At 40.7% G+C, this 20,379-nt stretch overlaps 1 protein-coding gene across 4 annotated transcripts in view; it reads right to left on the minus strand.

Annotated features, from left to right (window-relative positions):
* Window positions 1-20,379, minus strand: part of GPRASP2 (G protein-coupled receptor associated sorting protein 2) — a 28,015-nt gene that overhangs the window by 4,161 nt on the left and 3,475 nt on the right. The window contains exons 1-3 of one of the 4 annotated variants that reach the window (XM_037512170.2): window positions 1,336-1,399; window positions 700-767; window positions 263-339 (exon numbers count right to left, since the gene is read on the minus strand). The gene's annotated coding sequence lies outside the window, so the exon portion shown is untranslated. The other 3 variants (XM_054695632.1, XM_054695633.1, XM_054695634.1) reach the window with 3 other exon arrangements.

Below are 20,379 nucleotides of genomic sequence, written 5' to 3' on the forward strand. Positions count from 1 at the left end.
AACCCACACAGGGCCTGGACTTGAATGTTGGGTGAAATAGTGGCATTATTAGCAAGTGTGTATGTCACCCTCATTTTGTCCACACCTTGCAACCCCAGAGCTGCCCCACTGCCTAGCCGGCTACATAACAGGGGTGGGGATGGTGGGAAAGTGTGCAGATGACAGCAGAGGTTGAGAAGCCCCCAGACTAGATCCTAATCACCCTCGGACCTGGGTTTGCCTCCATTACCACACCCAAAAGTCTACCCACGCTCATACCAACCTGCACTGATGGGGTGCAATTTCCCCCTCCTTTCTTTGTTCCGGTGGTAGTAAGCACACAGCAGAGGGCAGCCCGTCCTAGGGACAAGTAAACACACGGGAGGAAATGAAATCTGACTACTAGTAGATAGCAAAGCAGGTATCCTGATTCCTGACGCAAATATCACCTCTTACCATTTATGGGTCCAACGTGTCTAGCATTTCCTGCCTCCCAGTCCCTGCTCACACACTGCCTCCTCACACTCATAGCAAGCTCAAACAACACCTACCCCAATATTCCTAATAGCGCCTGGAGAAAACGCACATGGGCTGCGGAGGCAGCGTGCACAGCTGGCAGGGCTGGGAGAAGTGGGGGAGGCCCTGACCCACCTGGATCAAAGACACCAGGCATGCTCTTACCCTGCAGCTGCCCCCTGCACTGCCCCTCTTCACACCAACCTCCAGAGAGCTGAGCCAGTCTTCTCTTCCTTTCCTTCCTTGCAGAAGTGAGGAGTCTTAAAGCAGGCCTATGGACAAAGAGATGAAAAGGTAAGACAGCCAGGAAATAATGCTGCCAACTGAGAGCTTGATGAACAGATGACAGAAAGGATAGGAATACTCATGTTATCTCTTTTTAACATGTAGGGACCTTTTGGTAGAATATTATCATTTAATTTAGGCTCTCTGTTTAAAGATTCCAGATAATAATTTCCTCTCCTGACGTCACACTCCTGTCTCCAATTCTGAGGATTCACCACTAGGTGTACCACATCCCTCTGTCTTGCGCAGCATAAATTGGGGGAAGGGCGAGCATGTTCTAGAAAACAGGTTGTGCAGTGATACTAGTAATTATAACTTCCATTTTACCCTGACATCCAATACTCCTCTTATACTACACCAAATTTTGGGTGGAAGTAAAGGAGGAAGGGAAGGAAATAGAAAGCTGGCTGAGAGGGGCATTTGTGGAAATATAATATGACACCTAACCTGCTCTGGTCGCAGTCACCCCACCCTGATTCAGGTCTCCATCAGGAGCTGCTGCCCACCCGCCACCCCTTCCCCACACACCTCCAGAAATGTTGACCATTTTCTTACTCTTTCTTTTCTTCAAGCCTCTCTTCTACAGTAGCACCCTGCAGGCTGTCAGAATGCGCCAGACCTAGGCGCAGACAGGAGACTGTGGTATCAAGGGGGTGTCTGTGGAAAGGGACAGCGCCCAGGACGCGGAGCCCCATGACCCAAGTCCAGAATCGGGTACCAAAGGCACAAACACCCGGGCACCCACTCCCTCCCGATCCCCCCGAAGCCCCGACCCCCCAGATCCACCGCAGCCCTGCTCCGCCCTGCCCGGGCGCCCCCGACCCGGCTCCCGCTCCGATGAACCTTTTCTCCAGCAGCAGCCACCCCCGGGGCCCCGGCCCGCACCGACGCCGTCGAGGGCGGGCGCCCGGGCCTGGACAGCGGGCTGCGCAGCGGCGCACGCCGCTCCCGGTCAGGTCGCCCGAGGGAGCCTCGGGGCCCCGAGCCAGACCCGCGCCGGCCGCCGCCGCCTCCTCGCCAGGGGACCCCGGCGCCGCGCACCTCCCGCGGGCACCGCTTCCCACCGCCGCCTCCGGGTCCGTCTGCCAAAGCGCCACGCGCCGCTCAGACGGCCCACGGCGGGGCCGCCCGCCACCCCCGCGACGCCCCACTCGCCTGGGCCGCTCGGCGCCCGGGCCGTCGGTCCCCCTCTCCGCCCGCGCCTCGCTGCCGCCGCGCCGCTCGCCGCGCTCGCACTGGCACAGGCGCCCCCTCCGCGCCGCGGCCGCGCACTGGGCAGGGGCTGCGCAGGCTGCCGCAGCAACCGCGCGGCGAGGGTGTCGGGAAGGGGGGCGGAGGGATACGCCGGGCGCCCACGGCTCGACGCCCCCTCCCACACCCACCTGGCCCCTCCCGAGGGGCGGGGACACGCGCCCGCGCCCGCGTCCCGCGGCGACCCCGGCCCGCCCCTCACCCTTACTCTGCTGGCGCTGCCAGCCAGGGCGCCCCCAGCCCGGTGGGACCCGCGTCGGGACGGGGAGCGGCTGCGGGGTGGGGGGAAGAGCAGCGGATGGATACCAGGGAGCCCCTCAGTGTGGCCCTGAGCCCCCAGACTGCTCACTGCCCTCGGTCTGCCCACCTCCCTTGGCTCCCTGGGCACCCCTTTCCCCTGCGTTTCTGGATGCTCATGGGGGAGGGGCCCTCAGGACACAGGGCCCAGGCTGCAGGGGAGGGCCCACTGAAGGCCACATACCCCTGAGCTTCTGGGCTGCCCCTCCCAATTCTTGCATGGCTTCCTGGGGCCACCCAGGGGATGAAGGTGGCCAGGTCTCCCCTGAAGGCCTCACCACTCCCCCTCTTCCAAAGGAAGGCCAACCTAGACCCCAAGCCCAGGAAACCGACCTCTGCTCTGTGCCAAGAGCCACTGTAGCGGCCACACTGTTTTTGCCTTTTCTGAAGGGTGGCAAGCTTTGCCATTGCCTGGTCCCGCAGGGGCCCAGAAACAGGGCCTTTCCCTCAGAACCGGCACCAGATCATACAGTCCTCCCTCTGTCACCCCAAAGCCAAGTCCCAGGCAGCAATCAGGGAGGGCTGCTCCTGCCTCCTCTTCACTTACTCTGTCCCCTGCCCTCACACTCAAGCTCTCAGGTTTTCTGACAATGTGGGATGGTGGCAGCGCTAGAACTGGCTTCACTCACAGCCACTTGCCACCCCTGTCTAGTTCTCCCACTCATTCCCTGGAGAAAGTCCCATCATGCCTCCACTTCCCCAAACAGAAACCCGGTGGGTCTGTGTCCTCTGGTTCCTTCACCCCCACATCCTTCCTCTAGCCTTGAGGCCCTCCTTTCTGTGCACTCCATGGGGCCAACAGAGCAACTGTCTTAAGGCCAATTGCGGTCCAATAGAGCCCGCTTGCCCTGCTACCCATTTCAAACCCCAATGAAATTCCACCCTCACTGTAGAGGGCAGGAGAAAGGCCCCCCAAAGGTGTCCACACAGAATAGATCTTTGTTGTTCTCCAGAGCCCCTCCTGTACATGTGATGCCACCTGGCCAAGGAGCATTAAGGCTGCAGATAGAACTAAAATTGCTAATCAACTGTATTTAAAATATGACTACACTGGATTCTCCTGGCCCATGCACTCACGAGGGTCCTTTCGACGTGAAGAGTGGACAGAAGTGTCAGACTCAGTGAAGTGGCAAGAGAAAGTCTTGTCGGTCCAGTGTGGGTTTTGAAGATGAAAGGAAGCCAGGGGCCAATGCATGCAGGCAGAGACCTGGAAGCTGGAGGGATTCTCCCTGGAACCTCAGGGGACTGAAACCCTACCATCACCTTGATAGTACACCAGTGAGACCCTTTTCCTGATTCCCACCTCCAGGCCTGTAGGAGAGTAGATCTTTGTTGTTTAAACCCACCAAGTCTCTGGTAATTTGTTACAGCAGCAGTAGGAAGTGACTCCACTCACATCCTGTTCAAGTGCATTCCCTTTGACTTTCCTTAACTGAGTTTTAGTCCCTGGGAGGATCCATTTGGGGATCTAATCTCTCACCACTATAGCTACCCTCCCCAGTAGTCCTCTTCTGTGTTCTAAAGAGATATCTGCAATGGTCTTTGAGTTGTGTCTTGAGGAATGTCCCCATTTGTTGAAAATCACTGATTTCCAAAGTGAAAAGGGAACCTTGTTCTTATGAATTTTTATTGGCTTTTTTGCCATTAGATTTTTCACTATCACTGTACTAAAGGTGGTGATGGGAAAACATCTGGACACTAAACAGTTCTGAAGCCAGTGGGGGTCAATTTTCAGAGGGAGGTCACTTTTACCGTGCTGTTAAAATGGCCTTAGCTGAAATGTGGATTTGCTTTTTTTCTTTGATTCACAGTATTCTCTTGCAGGAATGCCAGGCTTGAAGGAGTCAGTGCTTTGCTGGGACCTGTGGGTGTGTGAGAATCTCTGTGCCTTCCCTGAACTACTACTTCTCTGTTTTAAACTGGTGCCTTTCACTCAATCAGCAAATACAAGTTTCTACTTTGTTTCAAGCATGGACAATCAGTAAATACAAAACAGAAAGAGATCTGTGTCATTGTGGTGCTTAAATTTACATGTAGATTTGCTCTAATATAGTTTCTTATCATACTGGTTTACAGATATATGCAAGATCGTACCAGCACAAGCTCTTCTGATAATTCCGCAGGAGGTAGAATCTTCATTCCAAACTATTTAGTGATAAAGGAGTGCCTCTTCCACTAGTTGATAGATTTTACCGTTTGACTTTGAAATACCTGGTGAACAATTTATTGTCAATTCATTTTTCAAAATGAATTGCACTCTTAACTGATTAACATTTATTGAACTGAGAAATGCCCCACTTTACACTATGGGGAAATGGGTGTTTGGTAAGTGGGTGTTTGGTAAGTGGGTGTGAGCATAGTAACTTGCTGCACCTGTCTAGCTCCCCGTCATTCTATACCTTTATATTGTGGAGACCCTGTGTCTTTAAATCATATACAATGTTATAAACCAATGTTATCCCCCCTCTTCTTCCTAAAATGGATTCCAGTGTAATAGATGAGAACAGCTATGACTGAACTCCCCAGAGCTTCTATTTGCATCTGCATAACTCTGACTTGCTCCTGAAATCTAAATTGTAGACCCAAATTCCTAGAGCTCTGTCCCCAGCCTCCCACATACACACACATGATCCTCCACAGCAGCGTATTTCTTGCCTATACCAGGCACATGGTCTACTATTTGTGCCCGTCAATCACTGTTGACACAGCTCTATTTTTCCCCATCTAACTTATCTTGGTTCTTTTTACTTCAGTTTGCAATTCCGTAAGGACATATGTGGAGCACCTTTTCATGTATTTATTTGCCATCTGCATAATGTTGGTTGGCCACGTGTCTGTTTAGATTATTTGCTCATTTTTTAATTGGATTGATAGTTTTCTTACTACTAAGTTTTAAGAGTCCTTAGTATATTTTTGATTCCAGTCTTCTATCAGATGTCTATTTTGCAAAGTGCTCCTTTCAACCTCTGGTTTGTCTTTTTATTCACTTAACAGAGTATTTGTGGTATATATACACAATGGACTACTACTCAGCAATCAAAATAGATAAACACACCATTCATAGCAACATGGAAGGGATTATGCTTGGTGAAATAAGTCAGAAGGAAAAAAATATTGGATGGTTTCACTTTTAGGAGGAATATAGGGAAACTCAACAAAGGGTCAAAAAGAAAGAGCGAGAGAGAGAAACTTGCAGGTAAACTATAGACCCGAGGCATACAGCAGGGGTGGAGGAGAGAGATGGGTCAAAATAGGGGAGAGCACAAGGGACTATGGTGATGGTTCATGGGTGCTGTGGTGGGGACTACACCTGAGGGAAGAAATAAAATATTGTATAAAAATGAACAATGATATAAGAAAATTTAAAAGTTTAATTAAAAAAAGTATTTTTCAGACCAGATTTATCTTTAAGAAGTCCAAGTGATTGCTATTTTCTTTCTTGTATCACACTTTTGGTGTTGTGTATGAAGTCTTTTCCAAACCCAAATTTATCTAGATCTTTTAATGTTATCTTCTAGCAGTTTTATAGATTTGCCTTTTGAAATTGAGCCTATAATACATTTGAGCCAATATTTGTGAAGAATGTAATGTTTCTAGATCCTTTTTGTATGTGGATGTCCAGTTTTTCCACCACCATTTGGTGAAAATCATTCCTCCATTAAATTACCTTTGCCCCTTTGTCAACTATATTTGTGTCGGTCTTTTTCTGGTCTCTTCTGTGGTGTTGATCAAATTTGTCTGTTCTTTTGCCAATACTATGCTGTCTGGATTAATAGTAGCTTTATGAAAAGCATTGAAGTTGGATACTGTCAGTCCTCTGACTTTGTTCTTCTCTGTCAATATAGTGTTGGCTATTCTCGGTCTTTTGCTTTTCCGTATAAACTTAGAATGAGTTTTTCGATATAAACTAACTTGCAGGGATTTTGACTGGGATTGCACTGAATCTATAGAGTAAGTCAGGAAGAATTGACATCTTGAAAAAATTGAGGCTAACCATTCAGGTGGACTCTCTCCATTTATTTATTATATAGTCTTTGATTTCTTTCACTAGTGTTTTGTAACTTTTGTTTTTATAGATCTTGTACATATTTTGTTAGATTGATACCTTGGTATAATAGCAAGAGGTTTTACCTTTATCTGACTGTGAAGTTAAGTCATGTATACTGTTAGTGCTAACTGTAGGTGTCAGAGGCTAATTTTTTTTCTGACCTTACTTTTGTTTCCCCTATTGTCTTCGGGTTTCACTAAAGACTAATTTTTTTTTTTTTAAGAAATATGACCTTGCCCTGGCTTGGAAGTCATCTTTATACTTTGTGATACAAATGATACTCTCACAAGGATATCACATCTAGTTTTGATCTAAATATTTAAAAAGGAATGTTCATATATCATAGAGCCATGTTTCCTAAATTTTATTCCACTGGATATTAAGTTAGCAGGATGGTAATAAGTGTTCCATTTTTCATGTGGTCTAATGAATCTTGGAAATGTTATAGAAGATCCTGAAAACTTTTAATGAAAATGACGGTGAAGGAGCTATGAAAATAGTTTCAAGAAGAAGGGACATTTTTTCAGGAGTGAAATAAAAACTAAGGGGAGAGCAAGTGGCTGCAAATAATAGGAAGATTATTATGTGATGGGTACACAACAGCTGCTTTATCTCCATAAAGCCAGAAATCAACATACTGCAACGAGAGATGAGTTAGAAATAGACTTCCTGGTAAGGATGTGAGAGGAAATATTAAATTATCATTGTGAGAAAACATTTCAATTTTGGATACATGATGAGAAAGGAGGAAAACCACTTAAGGATGATTTGTGTCTTGCTGCCTGCAGCAGCCAGAAGGTGACCCTTTGAGTGTCTTTCTCACTCAAGAATTCCATGATTTTAGTACTGTGGACCCTAAGATGAGGGATAGACTTCTTAAATAGGATCTGAAATGTACACTTCCTTCAACTTTTTTTTGTTATTATTATAGATGAGCCTTATTGAGGTGATGGAAAGGTGTAGGGAGAACGGAAAGTGTTCTGTGGTTCTATTATTATGTCACAGTGTATTAGTGAGTCTTCATTACTGGCTCGTGACCTTCACAAGTACTTCTTAGTTTGTTTGCCATCTTAGATGAGAGATGAAGTCTATGGGAGCAGGGAGCTAAAACTGTGTATTTCCCTCGGATTTGTGACCTCACAAGTGTTTTTTAGCTTTTTTGCTCCAAAGACAAGTCAGGAATGCTAGATGAGGCTAAAACTGAAGAAATGCCTTTCACCAGGCCTTCAGAGTAGACTGTTGTTATAGAGAATGTTCTGAGTGTATTTCAAAATGTTTATTCTTTTCATCTCTCTGCATTATTGTCTCTACACCATGAGAACTTAGTGGTTTTCCGGTGAGATTATGACCCCCACAATTCTCACTATATGGTTTACACTCAGACTCCAGCAATTTATCAAAATTACCATGTAAGTGTTCTTACAAGTTGATGGTTCCAGTGGATTCTATTCCAAGTAAGCAGATCTTAACTGTGACCCTGAAGTTGTCTATTTCTCCAGATTTTGTAGTGGCAGGCTGTTCTATGACATTATTTCTCTAATAGGCCCAAGCAAAGTCAGTTTGTTAAGCTTTTTTTCTTTAAGTTTCGCAACTTCTAACATCTTTATATACTGCAGCTCAAACCAAAATTTTAGACACAGAACTTTCTAGTCTAGGTGCTTTGAATTCTTTTTTAAAGATTTATTTATTTTATACAAGAACTGGGTACAGGCCAGATGCACGGGAGGGTGAGAGGATTCACCAGAGGCTGAGCAGGGGACAGAACAGGCAGACTGACGAAATACACCTCTGAGGGGAGCAGTGGGCAAGACAGGAGAGGTCTGCCTCGCCATGGGGTACCCTCGCCAGCCGGCGGGGATCAAACCGGTGCTGCAGAGGCTGCGGACAGCTTCACAGCGCGGCTCAACCTCCTGTGCCACCTGGGGAGGCCTGGCACTTTGAATCTTTGTTGACAATGACATTTCCTCAAGTCTCTGGAGGTCATGTTAACTCTGTTCTTATTGTTCAATACTCAAATTGCCCACTAAAGAAGTGTCACTGTATCATCCTAAAGGAGTCTACAGGAGGTGATTGTAATTGTACTTTTACAATGAAGAGTTATTTAATAGAGGCTGTTTGATCCAGGAATTCTACTTCTAGGAATATGCACTAAGGAAACAGTTAAAGATGTGCAAACCAAATTAATTCCAAGTGTATCAATCCTCTTTGATCCCTGATCCCTTTTTTTAAATAACACTTTTTTAAAGATTTATTTATTTTTATACAAGAGCTGGGGTACAGGCCAGAGGTGCGGGAGGGTGAGAGGATTCACCAGAGACAGAGTGGGGAACAGAACAGGCAGACTGACCGAAATACACTGCTGAGAGGAGCTGCAGGCGCAAGAGAGGTCTGTCACGCCATGTGGGAATGAATCTCCCTGGGTGGCCAGGAATCGAACCCGCGCTGCAAGGGCTGTGGACAGCTTCACAGCACTGCGCTCAACCCAATGCGCCACCAGGAATGCCCCCCATGCCCCGATCCCTTTGACTATAGGCTGACTATAAAGAAAAACACCACAGGAGGAGTGCACAGAAAGTGTAGATGGGAACAGAAAAGCTGAGAAAACTGATCTAGGCAACAGCAAACACATACAATCCATAGGTCTTCAAGTCTGTCCTCGGTATTCTGGAATTCACCCAGGTGATCCTCCTGGGTGAAAAAGAGCAAGAACTGTAACCAGAATGACACAAAAATGCACAAGTGAAATGCACCATTTAGCAACAGAAATTTACTACAGGGATGTTTATCACAGAATTGTTTAAAGTAGGAAAAAATAGACATAACCAAAATGTAAGAGTATAGGAAATTGGTTAATTATGACAGGATCAGAAAGTAATCAGCCTCGGGTGTTATCCAATTTCTATTTTTGTCACTATGATTGGTGAAAAACGGAATTTTATTATTTTGATTTGAATTTCTATAACAGTGCATGAACATATCAGTCATGACATGCTACATTATACAGCAGTAGCAAATAACCCCTAAATCTCAGTAGCCTAAAACAACAAAAATATACTTGTATTTCACACTACATAACCAAATATGTGTTGGCTGGCGGCCATGATCACTAAGAGTAAAGTGATGGAACAGTCACTATCTAGAACACTGCTAGTTACCATGGAATAGGAAAAGGCAGCTCATGCCACATCACATAATGGTTAAAACTTCCTCACAGAATTGACAGAAATCTTTCTGCTCCACTTCATTGATTAAAGCAAGTTACGTGACCACAACTGTGTCCAACAGCAGTGGGAAATATAACCCTAAGTGTCTGAAAATTGGACTGCAGATAATCTTGATGACCAATATTAATAACAAAGGTCTCAGATCTAGTCACCGAGTACTGCAAATCTGTTTCATTTCCTGTGAACTGAACTACTTACTACCTAGTCAGTTTTTAATTGGGTTACGTACTCCATTGATTTGTGCTGTTTCTTTGTAAATTCAGAAAATTTGCCTCAAACTTATCACCTATTTCTAACTAGCACTTCCAGTATATACCGTCTTGTGACTTATTTATGGAATTTTATAACAGCTTTATTGAGATATAACTCATATGTCAGACAATTCACCAATTTAAAGTGCACAATTCAATGCTTTTTAACATATTTAAAGAGGCATAAATTCATCACTGTAATCAATTTTGGAACATTTTCATTAGCCCAAAGATATACTCTGTAGCCCTTTGCTGTTAGACTCCATTGCTCCTACTCCCTGACCAGAGGCAACAACTAATCTACTTTTGGTGTCTACACATTAGCCTATTCTAGATTATTACTGGCTTCTTGATTCTATCATGTTATAACTTGCACCAGTACTTCATTGTTTTATTGCTGAAAGTTTATCTATTGTATCAGCATACCAGTTTTTATTTAATCATCTATCAGCTGATGGATATCTGAGCTGTTTCCACTTATTGGCTATTAAGAATAATGTTGCTATGAATATTTGTCTACAACATTTTGCACAGGCATATGTTTTCATTTCTTTTGGATATATGCCTAAGAGTAGAATTCCTGGAACATGTGGCCACCTGAAAGAATTACCGGACCATTTCCCAAAGCAACAGCATCATTTTACACTCGCACTGTTAGTGCTTGTGGATTCCAAATCTCCATATCCTTCTCAACATTTCATTATCTTTTGTATTACTGTGCTCCCAGTGGATATGAAATGGCATCTAATTGTGGTTTTGATGTGCATCTGTTCAGATGGCTGATGATGTTGAGCATCTTTTCATGTGTTTATTGGCCATTTTTTGTATCTTCTTTTGAGAAATCCATATCCTTTAACTATTTTATAGTTGGGTCATTTATCTTTTTATTGAGTTGAAACAGTTCTTTATATATTCCATATCCAAGTCCCTTACCAACTAAATGATTTGAAAATTTTTTCTCTCATTCTAGGTTGTCTTTTCACTTAAGTGATTGTGAGATTGTGTTTTTTTAAGTTATGAGTTTATTATTTTGATGATGGTCAGGTTATTTGTTCTTTCTTTGGTTGCTTGTGTTTTTGTTTTCATATATGAACAACTACTGCCCAATTCAAGGTCACATAGATTTATACCTATGTTCTAAGAGTTTTACAGTTTTAGTTCTTATATTTAAGTCTTTGCTCAATCTCAATTTTTTATATGGTGAAGTATGGATACACATTCACTCTTTTACATGTTGAAGACAACTCTTATTCCACTGTGTGGCCCTCACACCCTTGTCAAAGCTCAACAAGCGTGAAATTTTATTTCTGGACTCCTAATTCTCTAAATAAAGAATTTGGTAGTCCAGTAATACATATCCCTTGTCCCTGTGTGATTCAAGGTTTAACTACAATTAAATAACTATACACACACACGTATATTGATACATATATACATATATATATTTCTGCCTACCCTTATGTAAGTACCACACAATCTTGGTTACTATAGCTTTGTAGTAAATAATGAAAGTGATAATATGAATTCCCCAACTTTGTCCTTTTTAAAGATTATATTGGTAATTCTGGATCCCTTGCATTTCCATAATTTTCCATAAATTTTAGGAGCAGCTTGTGAATGACTGCAAAAAAGGAGAAATAATTTGGTAAGAACTGAATTGAACCTGTAGATAGATTTGGCCGGTATTGACACCTTAATACTACTAAACTTCCCAGTCCATGAACAAAGGATGTCCTTAGGCCCTTTAAAAATTTTTTTTTAACAGGGCCTCCCTGGTGGCACAGCAGGTTGAGCGCTGCACCGTGAATCTGTCCGCAGCCTCTGCAGCATGGGTTCGATTCCCACTGGCCAGGGAGATTCCCACATGGCATGGCAGACCTCTCCTGTCTCGCCCACTGCTTCCCTCAGCAGTGTCCATCTGTCTGTTCTGCTTCTGGCTCTGTCTCTGGTGAATTCTCTCACCCTCCTGCACCTCTGACCTATACCCCCATTCTTGTACGAACAAATAAGTCTTTGAAAAAAAAAAAAAAAAGTCTTCTTCCTTTAAAAAATTTTTTTTCAACAATGTTTTGTAGTTTTCACTTCACAAAATCTTACACTTTCTTATTTAAATTTATTCCTTTTTTTTATTCTCTTTGATGCTACTGTAGATGTTTTTAAAATTTCATTATTTGTTTGTTCACTACTTTGTATAGAAATACAATCCATCTTTGCATATTGATATTTTATCATTCAAGTATTTATCATGTTTACTAGTTTTAATAGTTTTATGAGTGGATTCCTTTGGATCATCTATATACAAGATGAATTCATCTGGTATTATTGATGGTATTATGAATCATGTTAACATTATCAGTAAACTTTGTCAATCTTTTTAGGTACTCACTGATTTCTATCTAACCTGAAATGGCATTTTCTCTCACCATGAATATCAGTAAAAAAAGAAATATCCTAATACTCTTATTTTTCAACATTTGCATGTAAATCTTTGAACCAACTGGAGCTCATTTTGGTGGAATATATTTTATGTTATTCTTTTCCAAAGAGTTTACCACTTAACCTAATGCCATTAATTTATTGTAGCAAAATATACATTGACATAATATTTATCATTTAGCCATTTGTAAGTGTATATAGTCGACTCTTGAACAACATTGGTTTGAACTGCACAGGTCTACTTATATGGAGATTTTCTTGTAAACAGATGATGTAAAATTATGGTACCTAAAATATAGTACAGTACAGTACTCTAAATGTATTTTCTCTTGTGATTTTCTTAACATTTTATTTTCTCTAGCTTACTTGAAGAATATAGTATATAGTATCTATAATATAAATTTTGTGTTGTCTGCTTATATTATCAGTAAGGCTTCTGGTCAACAGTAAGCCAGTAGTAGTTAAGGTTTGGGGGAGTCAAAAGTTGTAAGTATTTTGACTGCAAGGAGGAAGGTCAGCACTCCTCACCAATCTGTTGTTCAAAAGTCAACTGTAATTAAATGACATTAAACACATTCACAACATTGAGCAACTTTCACTACCATTTATACCAAAGCACCTTCATCAATCCCAACAAAAACAAACTACCCAATAAAAAGTAACTCCCGTTCTTCCTCTCCCCAAAGCCCCTGATAACCAATACTCTACTTTATATCTCCACAAATTTGCCTATTCTAGGTACCTCATAAAAGTGGAACATTGAACTATCCTTATAAATCTGGACTAAATCCCACTTGATCATGACATATGCTCCTTGTAATGTACTGTTGAATTCTGGTTTCCAAGGATTTTGCTGAGGGTTTTTGTTTTTTTTTTTTTTTTTTTTGAAGAATGCTTGGTTTGTTTTTTTTTTTTTTTAAGATTTATTTTTATTTATTTATTTATACAAGCACTGGGTACAGTCAGAAGTGTAGGAGGGTGAGAGAATTCACCAGAGCCAGAGCGGGGAGCAGAGCAGGCAGAAGGACCGAAGTACACTGCTGAGGGGAGCAGCGGGCGGCAGGAGAGGTCTGCGCGCCATGTGGGGCCCTCACCCGGTGGCCGGGGAGCAGCCGGGGATCGAACTGGCACTGCAGAGGCTGCAGGCAGCTTCGCAACCCAGAGCTCAACCGCTGCACCACCGGGGAGGCCCCTGCTGAGGGTTTTTGCATCAATGTTCATTGGCGACACTGGTCTGTAGTTTTCTTCTTTTGTGATGTCCTTGTCTGCTTTTGGCATCAGAGTAATGCTGGCCTCATAAAATGTGTTTAAAGGAAGCCTTCTTCATTTTTTTGAGGGAGTTTGAGAAGGAAAGGTATTAGTTCATCTTTGAGGGTTTGCTAAGTGAAACATTCTGGTCCTGGATTTTAGTTTTTTTTGGGGGAGCCTTTTGATTACTCTTTCAATTTCCTTGTCCTGTAATTATTCTTTCAGGTTTGTTTTTTTTTTTTTTAATTAAACAAACAGACCAATGGAATAGAATTGAGAGCCCAGAAACACAACCAATCCTCTCTCTCTTCACACACACACACACACACACACACACACACACACACACACACACACATTTAGATATCTCTATGTATCTAGATCTATATATACAGTTATTGACTCCAACTGGATATACAAGTGTTTATTTCTAATTCTATTTTAATGTATGTTTTAAAATACATATATACATATAATCTTTTTTAACATATTTTTGATGAAACTTTCCAAAGTCAATTACATCATAACATATAAGCCTAAATAATTAATCTTGCATCTCCAAAATATAAGAATATCTTCTTTCTTAATCAAAATATCATAATCACTAGTAATAAAATTAACATAATTCCCTATATTTGATCCATTCCATATTTAAATTTTCCTATTGCTCCAAAAATGATTTATAGCAGTTTTTTTAAACTAGGTTCCAATCAAAGATCACACACATACATTTCTTAAATCTAACTTCATCGATATAACAATTCCTCCACTCAACCTTTTCTTAAGAAAATGACTTTTTGAAGACTGCATTGATTATTTTGAATTATGTTCTAATTTCAGAATTTGTCTGATTGAGTATTGTGATATTGTTTCACCTGTTACTTTATACCCTTTATTTCCTGTTACCTATGAATTAGATCTAAAGGCTAGATTCCAATGTAACTCACCACATCAACAAAAGGAAAGCCAAAAATCATGATCATATCAACAGATGCTAAGAAAGCATCTCATAAGATTCAACCTCCATTTATGATGAAATCCTCGAAAAACTAGAGATGGAACATACCTCAACATAACAAAGGCTATGTATGACAAGCCCACAGTTTACATCATTCTTATTGTTGAAAACCTAAGCTTTTCCACTAAGATCTGGCACAAGAAAAGGATGTCCACCTTCACCACTTCTATTTAACACATAATTGGAAGTCCTAGCTAGAGCATTTAGACAAGAGAAGGATATAAAAGGCATCCAAATTGGGAAAGAAGTAAAACTATAATTATTTGCAGATGACATAATACACATAGAAAACCCTTAAGGCTCCACTAAAAACCTAATGGAAACAATAAATCAGTTCAGCAAAGTGGCAGATTACAGAATAATATACAAAAATCAATAGTTGACTTCCTACATGCAAACAATGAGCTAGAAAAGGAAGAAATCAAGAAAAGAATCCCATTTAAAATTACATCACAAAGAATTAAATACCTAGGAGTAAACTTAACAAAGGATGTGAAGGACCTATACGATGAAAATTAGATGACGTTGTTAAAATAAATAGAAGACACATAGAAATGGAAACACATTCTATGCTCATGGATCAGAAGAATCAACATTATCAAATGGCCAGCTGAATGGGGTGATCCTATACCCATAAATCATATACCATGTTATAAACCAATGTTACTGCAATAATATATTATTATATCTTATATATAATATACACGCCATAAGATATTATTTGACCTATTAAAAGAAAGCTTGACATTTGTGACAACATTGATGAACCTTGAGGACATTACACTAAGTGAAATAAGCCAGACACAGTACATATACTAATATGATAACATATATGTGAAGAATATAAAATAGTCTAACTCATAGAAGCAGAGTAGATTGTGATAAGATAAGTGGGGAGGGGGAATGGCGTAGTATTGGTCACAGGGTACAAAGTTTCAGTTATATAAGATGATTAAGTCAAAGATCTACTGAACAACAAAGTACCTATTGTGAACAATATCGTATCATATACTTAAAAATTTGCTAAAAGGGTAAATCTTGTTTTAAGTGTCCTCATCACACAAAAATTTATAATAACTAATAAAGATTAATAATAACTTTTGGAGGAAATGGATGTATTTATGGTACCAACATTTGTGGTGATGGCTCCATAGCTGTGTACTTATCTTTAAACTTGTCAGGTTATGTACATTAAATGTGTACAACTTTTTATAAGTCAACATACCTCAAAAAAATAAAATGAATGTAATATACCACATCAAGAGAAAAAAGAAAAAAAATTGTGGTCTTATGAATTAACAGGAAAATCATTCAACAAAATCCAATGTGTTGCCATGACAAGTACTCTCATCTAGTTATAGAAGGGAACTTCCTCAACATGATAAAAACAATTATAAAAAACTTACGCATAATATCAAACTTAAGAATGAAAGGCTGATAGCTTCCCCCTAAGATCATAAATGAGAGAAGGATGTCCACTCTTAGCATATCAACTCAACACTGCTCTGAAAGTTCTAGCCAAAGCACTTAGTTAAATAAATAAATAAACTAACAAATAAATAAATAAATGGCATATGAATTGGAAATGAGTAAGTAAAACTATTTCTATTTGCTGATGAATGATCCTACATAAAAAGTACAAAGAATCTACAAGAAAGATACTAGAGATAATAAACCAATTCAGTCAAGTTACAGGGTTCAAGATCAACACAAAGAACAGTCACATTTTTATAGAAATGCAATGAACAATACAAAATGGAAGAATGTAACTTCATTTATAATAGCAACTAAAACAATAAAACCTTTAGAAATAATTTAAAAAATTAAATGTAAGATTCATACTCTGAAAGTTACAAAAATCTGCAGAAAGGAATTAAAGGAGACCTAGATAAATTGTACAGTTTTATAAGAAACTGCCAAATGGCCTTTCAAAGTAGCTGTACCATTTTCCATTCACCCTAACAATGAACGAGGATTCCTGTTGCTCCATATTTTTGCCAACATTGGGTATTGTTAGTGTTTTACGGCCATTCTAGTAAGTGTGTAGTAGAGCAGAATTACCGTTTTAAATTGTATTTCCCTGGTAACATATGATGTTGAGTGTCCTTTCATTGGCTTATTTGCCACTTGTATCTTTTCTGGTGAGGTAACTTGGCAAATTATTTTCTTACTAGAATCAGATCCTCAGCACAGAGCCCAGACAAAGGTTCTGCCAATCTGCAGAACAGAGACAGGAAACCAAGTGACCAGAGAACTCACTTGTCACTCCTGCACGGTTTGGGTCCACAGCCAATAAATAAGTTCTCCCACCCACGTAGTCTAGCCTATAACCTTGGCCAGGGTGGCAAGCTAGAAGCTCTACTGAACTGCTGAGCAGAACCTCTAATCCTACCCCAACAGAACGTCTGGATAGTGACCCTGAGTAGCGACTGAGCCTACCCTATTATGCCCACCCAGAATAGCCAAGCCAGCAGCAGCCTTACCCATTTATGGAGCACAGCCTTCCACCTCTCCTGACCTGGGCACCCAAAAAGCAATCCTAGGAAACATTAGAACACACTCCATGATCTCATTCAGCAGGGAGCCAAGTCGACAACTCTGTCCAAAGGAGGAGCATAGCATCTAGCCCCTCTTGACCAGAGAGCCAAACAGTGACCCCACGCAGCAATGGAGCACAGTCTATAGCCCCAACCAGACAGAGTCAAACCAACTCCCCTACCAAATTACTGGTCATACCCTCCAGTCCTGCTCAAGCAGGAAGCCTAGTCAGAGGCACTGGGCAACCATGGAACACATCCTTAGCCCTTCTTGGGCAGGAAACCAGGTAAACAACCCTGCCCAAATGCCTATGCTCCCCAGGCAAGGCACCTGAGCAATGATCCTGGTCATTCTCAGCATACAGCCCGTGGCCCTACCTGGAAATGGAATCAAATCAGCAGCGCTGCCTAACTGTGGTATGATATATAAATTTAATGCAATCCCCATAAAAACACTAGCAATACTTGTAAAAGAAATCAAACAAAAATATTGAAATGTATATGGAACCCATAAAATGCCTCGAATTGCAAATGCAACCCTGTGAAAAAAAGGTGTGAAAATGGAGGTATTATGGTACCTGACTTCAAACTTTAAAGCAACAGTACTAAAAAGAGTATGGTATTGGCACAAAAATAGAAACATGGATCAACTGAATAGAACTGAAAGCCCAGACTAAATCCCTGTACATACCAGCACCTAATCTGTGGTAAAGCAGCTATGACCATAAAATGAGAAAAGGACAGTCTTTTTAATAAATAATGCTGGGAAACCTGAAAAGCCACACATAAAAGAATGAAGTTGGATTACTGGCTAACATAGTACACAAATATAAACTTCAAAGGAATTAAAGATTTAGATGTAAGACTAGAAACAAAAGAATACATAAATGAAAACATTGGTGATAAGTTCCATAATATCAAGGGTACAGATATTTTTGGTGATATGACCCCTGTGGCAAGGGAATTAAAAACAAAATGAACAATTGGGATTACCCCAAATTAAAAAGCTTCTAAACAGCTGAAGAAAATACAGAATGATTACATAGACACCCTACAGTGTGGAAGAAAATATATATATAATATATAACTGATAAGGGATGAATAACCAAGCTATATTAAAAGCTACTCATAAAATTCAACAACAAACAAGTAACCCAATTAACAAATGGGTAGCAGATACACACAATTCACTGAAGAAGATATCCAGAAGGCCAAAAGATATATGAAAAATGTTCAATGTCAGTTCTCTTATTTATATAAGAGATGCAATCAGATACCACCTCACACCTGTGAGAAAAGCACCTATTAAAAAGACCCCCCAACAGGGTTTCCCCAGTGGCGCAGCAGTTGAGCGCTGGGTTGCAAAGCTGCCTGCAGCCTCTGCAGCACTGGTTGGATCCCTGGCCACTGGGGTGGGGGGAGGGAGAGGGGAGTGGGGGGGAAGAGGGGTGTAGGGGGGGAGAGGGGGGACACCTCCCCCCCATCTCTCCTGCTGCCCGCTGCTCCCCTTAGCAGTGTACCTCGGTCCTTCTGCCTGCTCTGCTCTCCCCTCTGGCTCTGGTGAATTCTCTCACCCTACTGCGCTTCTGACTGTACCCAGTGCTTGTATAAATAAATAAATACTAAAAAAAAAAAAGACCCACAACAAAAAGTGCTGAAAAGGATGCAGGGAAAAAGGAACCCTAATGTTGTTAGGAATATGAACTGGTTAAATCACTATGGAAAGCAATTTGGACTTATCTTAAACTTTTTAAATGGAAATACTGTATGACCTGGCAATCCTACTTTTTGGCATACATCCACAGAACATGAAACCATTAACAAAAATCTCCATATATTCCACAATATTCACAGCAGCATTGTTTAAAATAGTTGGGGCATGGAAACAACCAAAATCTCCTTCAACAGATGAAGAGATTGAGAAGATGTGGTACATACACACCATAGAATAATAAAGGATGAAATACAGCCATTTTCAACAAAATGGAGGGAATTTTAGAGAATTATGTGTAGCAAAGTAATTCAAAATGATAAAACAAACACTAGATATTTAGTAGTCGACAATTTGATAATGTAAAATATTTTCAAAAACCAGTGGATATCCATAAACATTCTGAAGGCTTGGAGATTAAGAGAGGGAGGAGGGAAAGGAAGAGGGGATATACAAGGGATAAGGGCAGGAAAAAAAAGTTTTAACTCTTTCAAGATAAAAATAAATGTAACCTTAAAAAACACACATACAGAAAATAACTGTTGGTAAGGATGTGAGGTAACTGGAAACCTTATTCATTACTTGTGGGAATGCAAAATGCTATAGTCTCTGTGAAAACAGTATAGTAGTTTCTAAAAAAAATTAAACATTGAACTACAAAAAAAAAATAATTTGTATGGAACCATAAAAAGTCCCTGAGATTAGCCAAAGCATTACTGTGAGAAATAAAGAAAAATGGAGGTATCACACCCCCTGAATTCAAACTACATTATACAGCAAAAGTGATGAAAATAATATGGCACTGGAACAGAAACAGAAACAGAACAATGGACTAGAATAGAGATCCCAGAAATAAACCCACGCAAATATGGACTGTTAATCTTTGACAAAGGAGCCAAGACCATACAATGGAGAAAGGAAAACCTCTTTAACAAATGACGCTGGGAAATTTGGACAACCACATGCAAAAAAAAAAAAAAAAATGAAACTAGGTAATTAACACCACATAGAAAAATCAATTCTAAATGGATTTACAGGTTCTGATATAAGAGCATACAAGACTTAAAAGAAAACATAGGTGATACATTCCTGGGCACACATAGCAAAGATATATTTGGGAACACAAGTCCAATTGCAAGGGAAACAGGAGCAAAAATAAACAACTGGGACTACATCAAAGTAAAAAGGTTTTTGTATCTCAAAAAAAAAAAAATCACAAAAACAAAAAGGTAACCAACCAATTCATACAGTTCAACAATAATAAAAAAAAAGAATCTAATCATAAAATGGGCAAAAGACCTAAAAAAACACCTTTCTAAACAGGACATTCAGATGGCTTATAGGCATATGAAAAAATAACATCACTTATTACAGGAGGAATGCATATCAAAACTAGAATGAGATATCATCTAGGAAGCCAAAATCACGAAAACATTAAATATTATCAAGTGGGATTTACCCTTGAGATGCAAATATGGTTCACCATATACAAATCAATTAAATGAGATGCATCCCATTGACAGAATGTAGGATGAAAATCATATGATGTTCACATGGATGCCAAAAAATCATTTGACA

Source organism: Talpa occidentalis, unplaced genomic scaffold (assembly GCF_014898055.3).
Source record: "Talpa occidentalis isolate TD23 unplaced genomic scaffold, MPIMG_talOcc4v2.1 talOcc4.15, whole genome shotgun sequence".
Classification (NCBI taxonomy): Eukaryota; Metazoa; Chordata; class Mammalia; order Eulipotyphla; family Talpidae; genus Talpa; species Talpa occidentalis.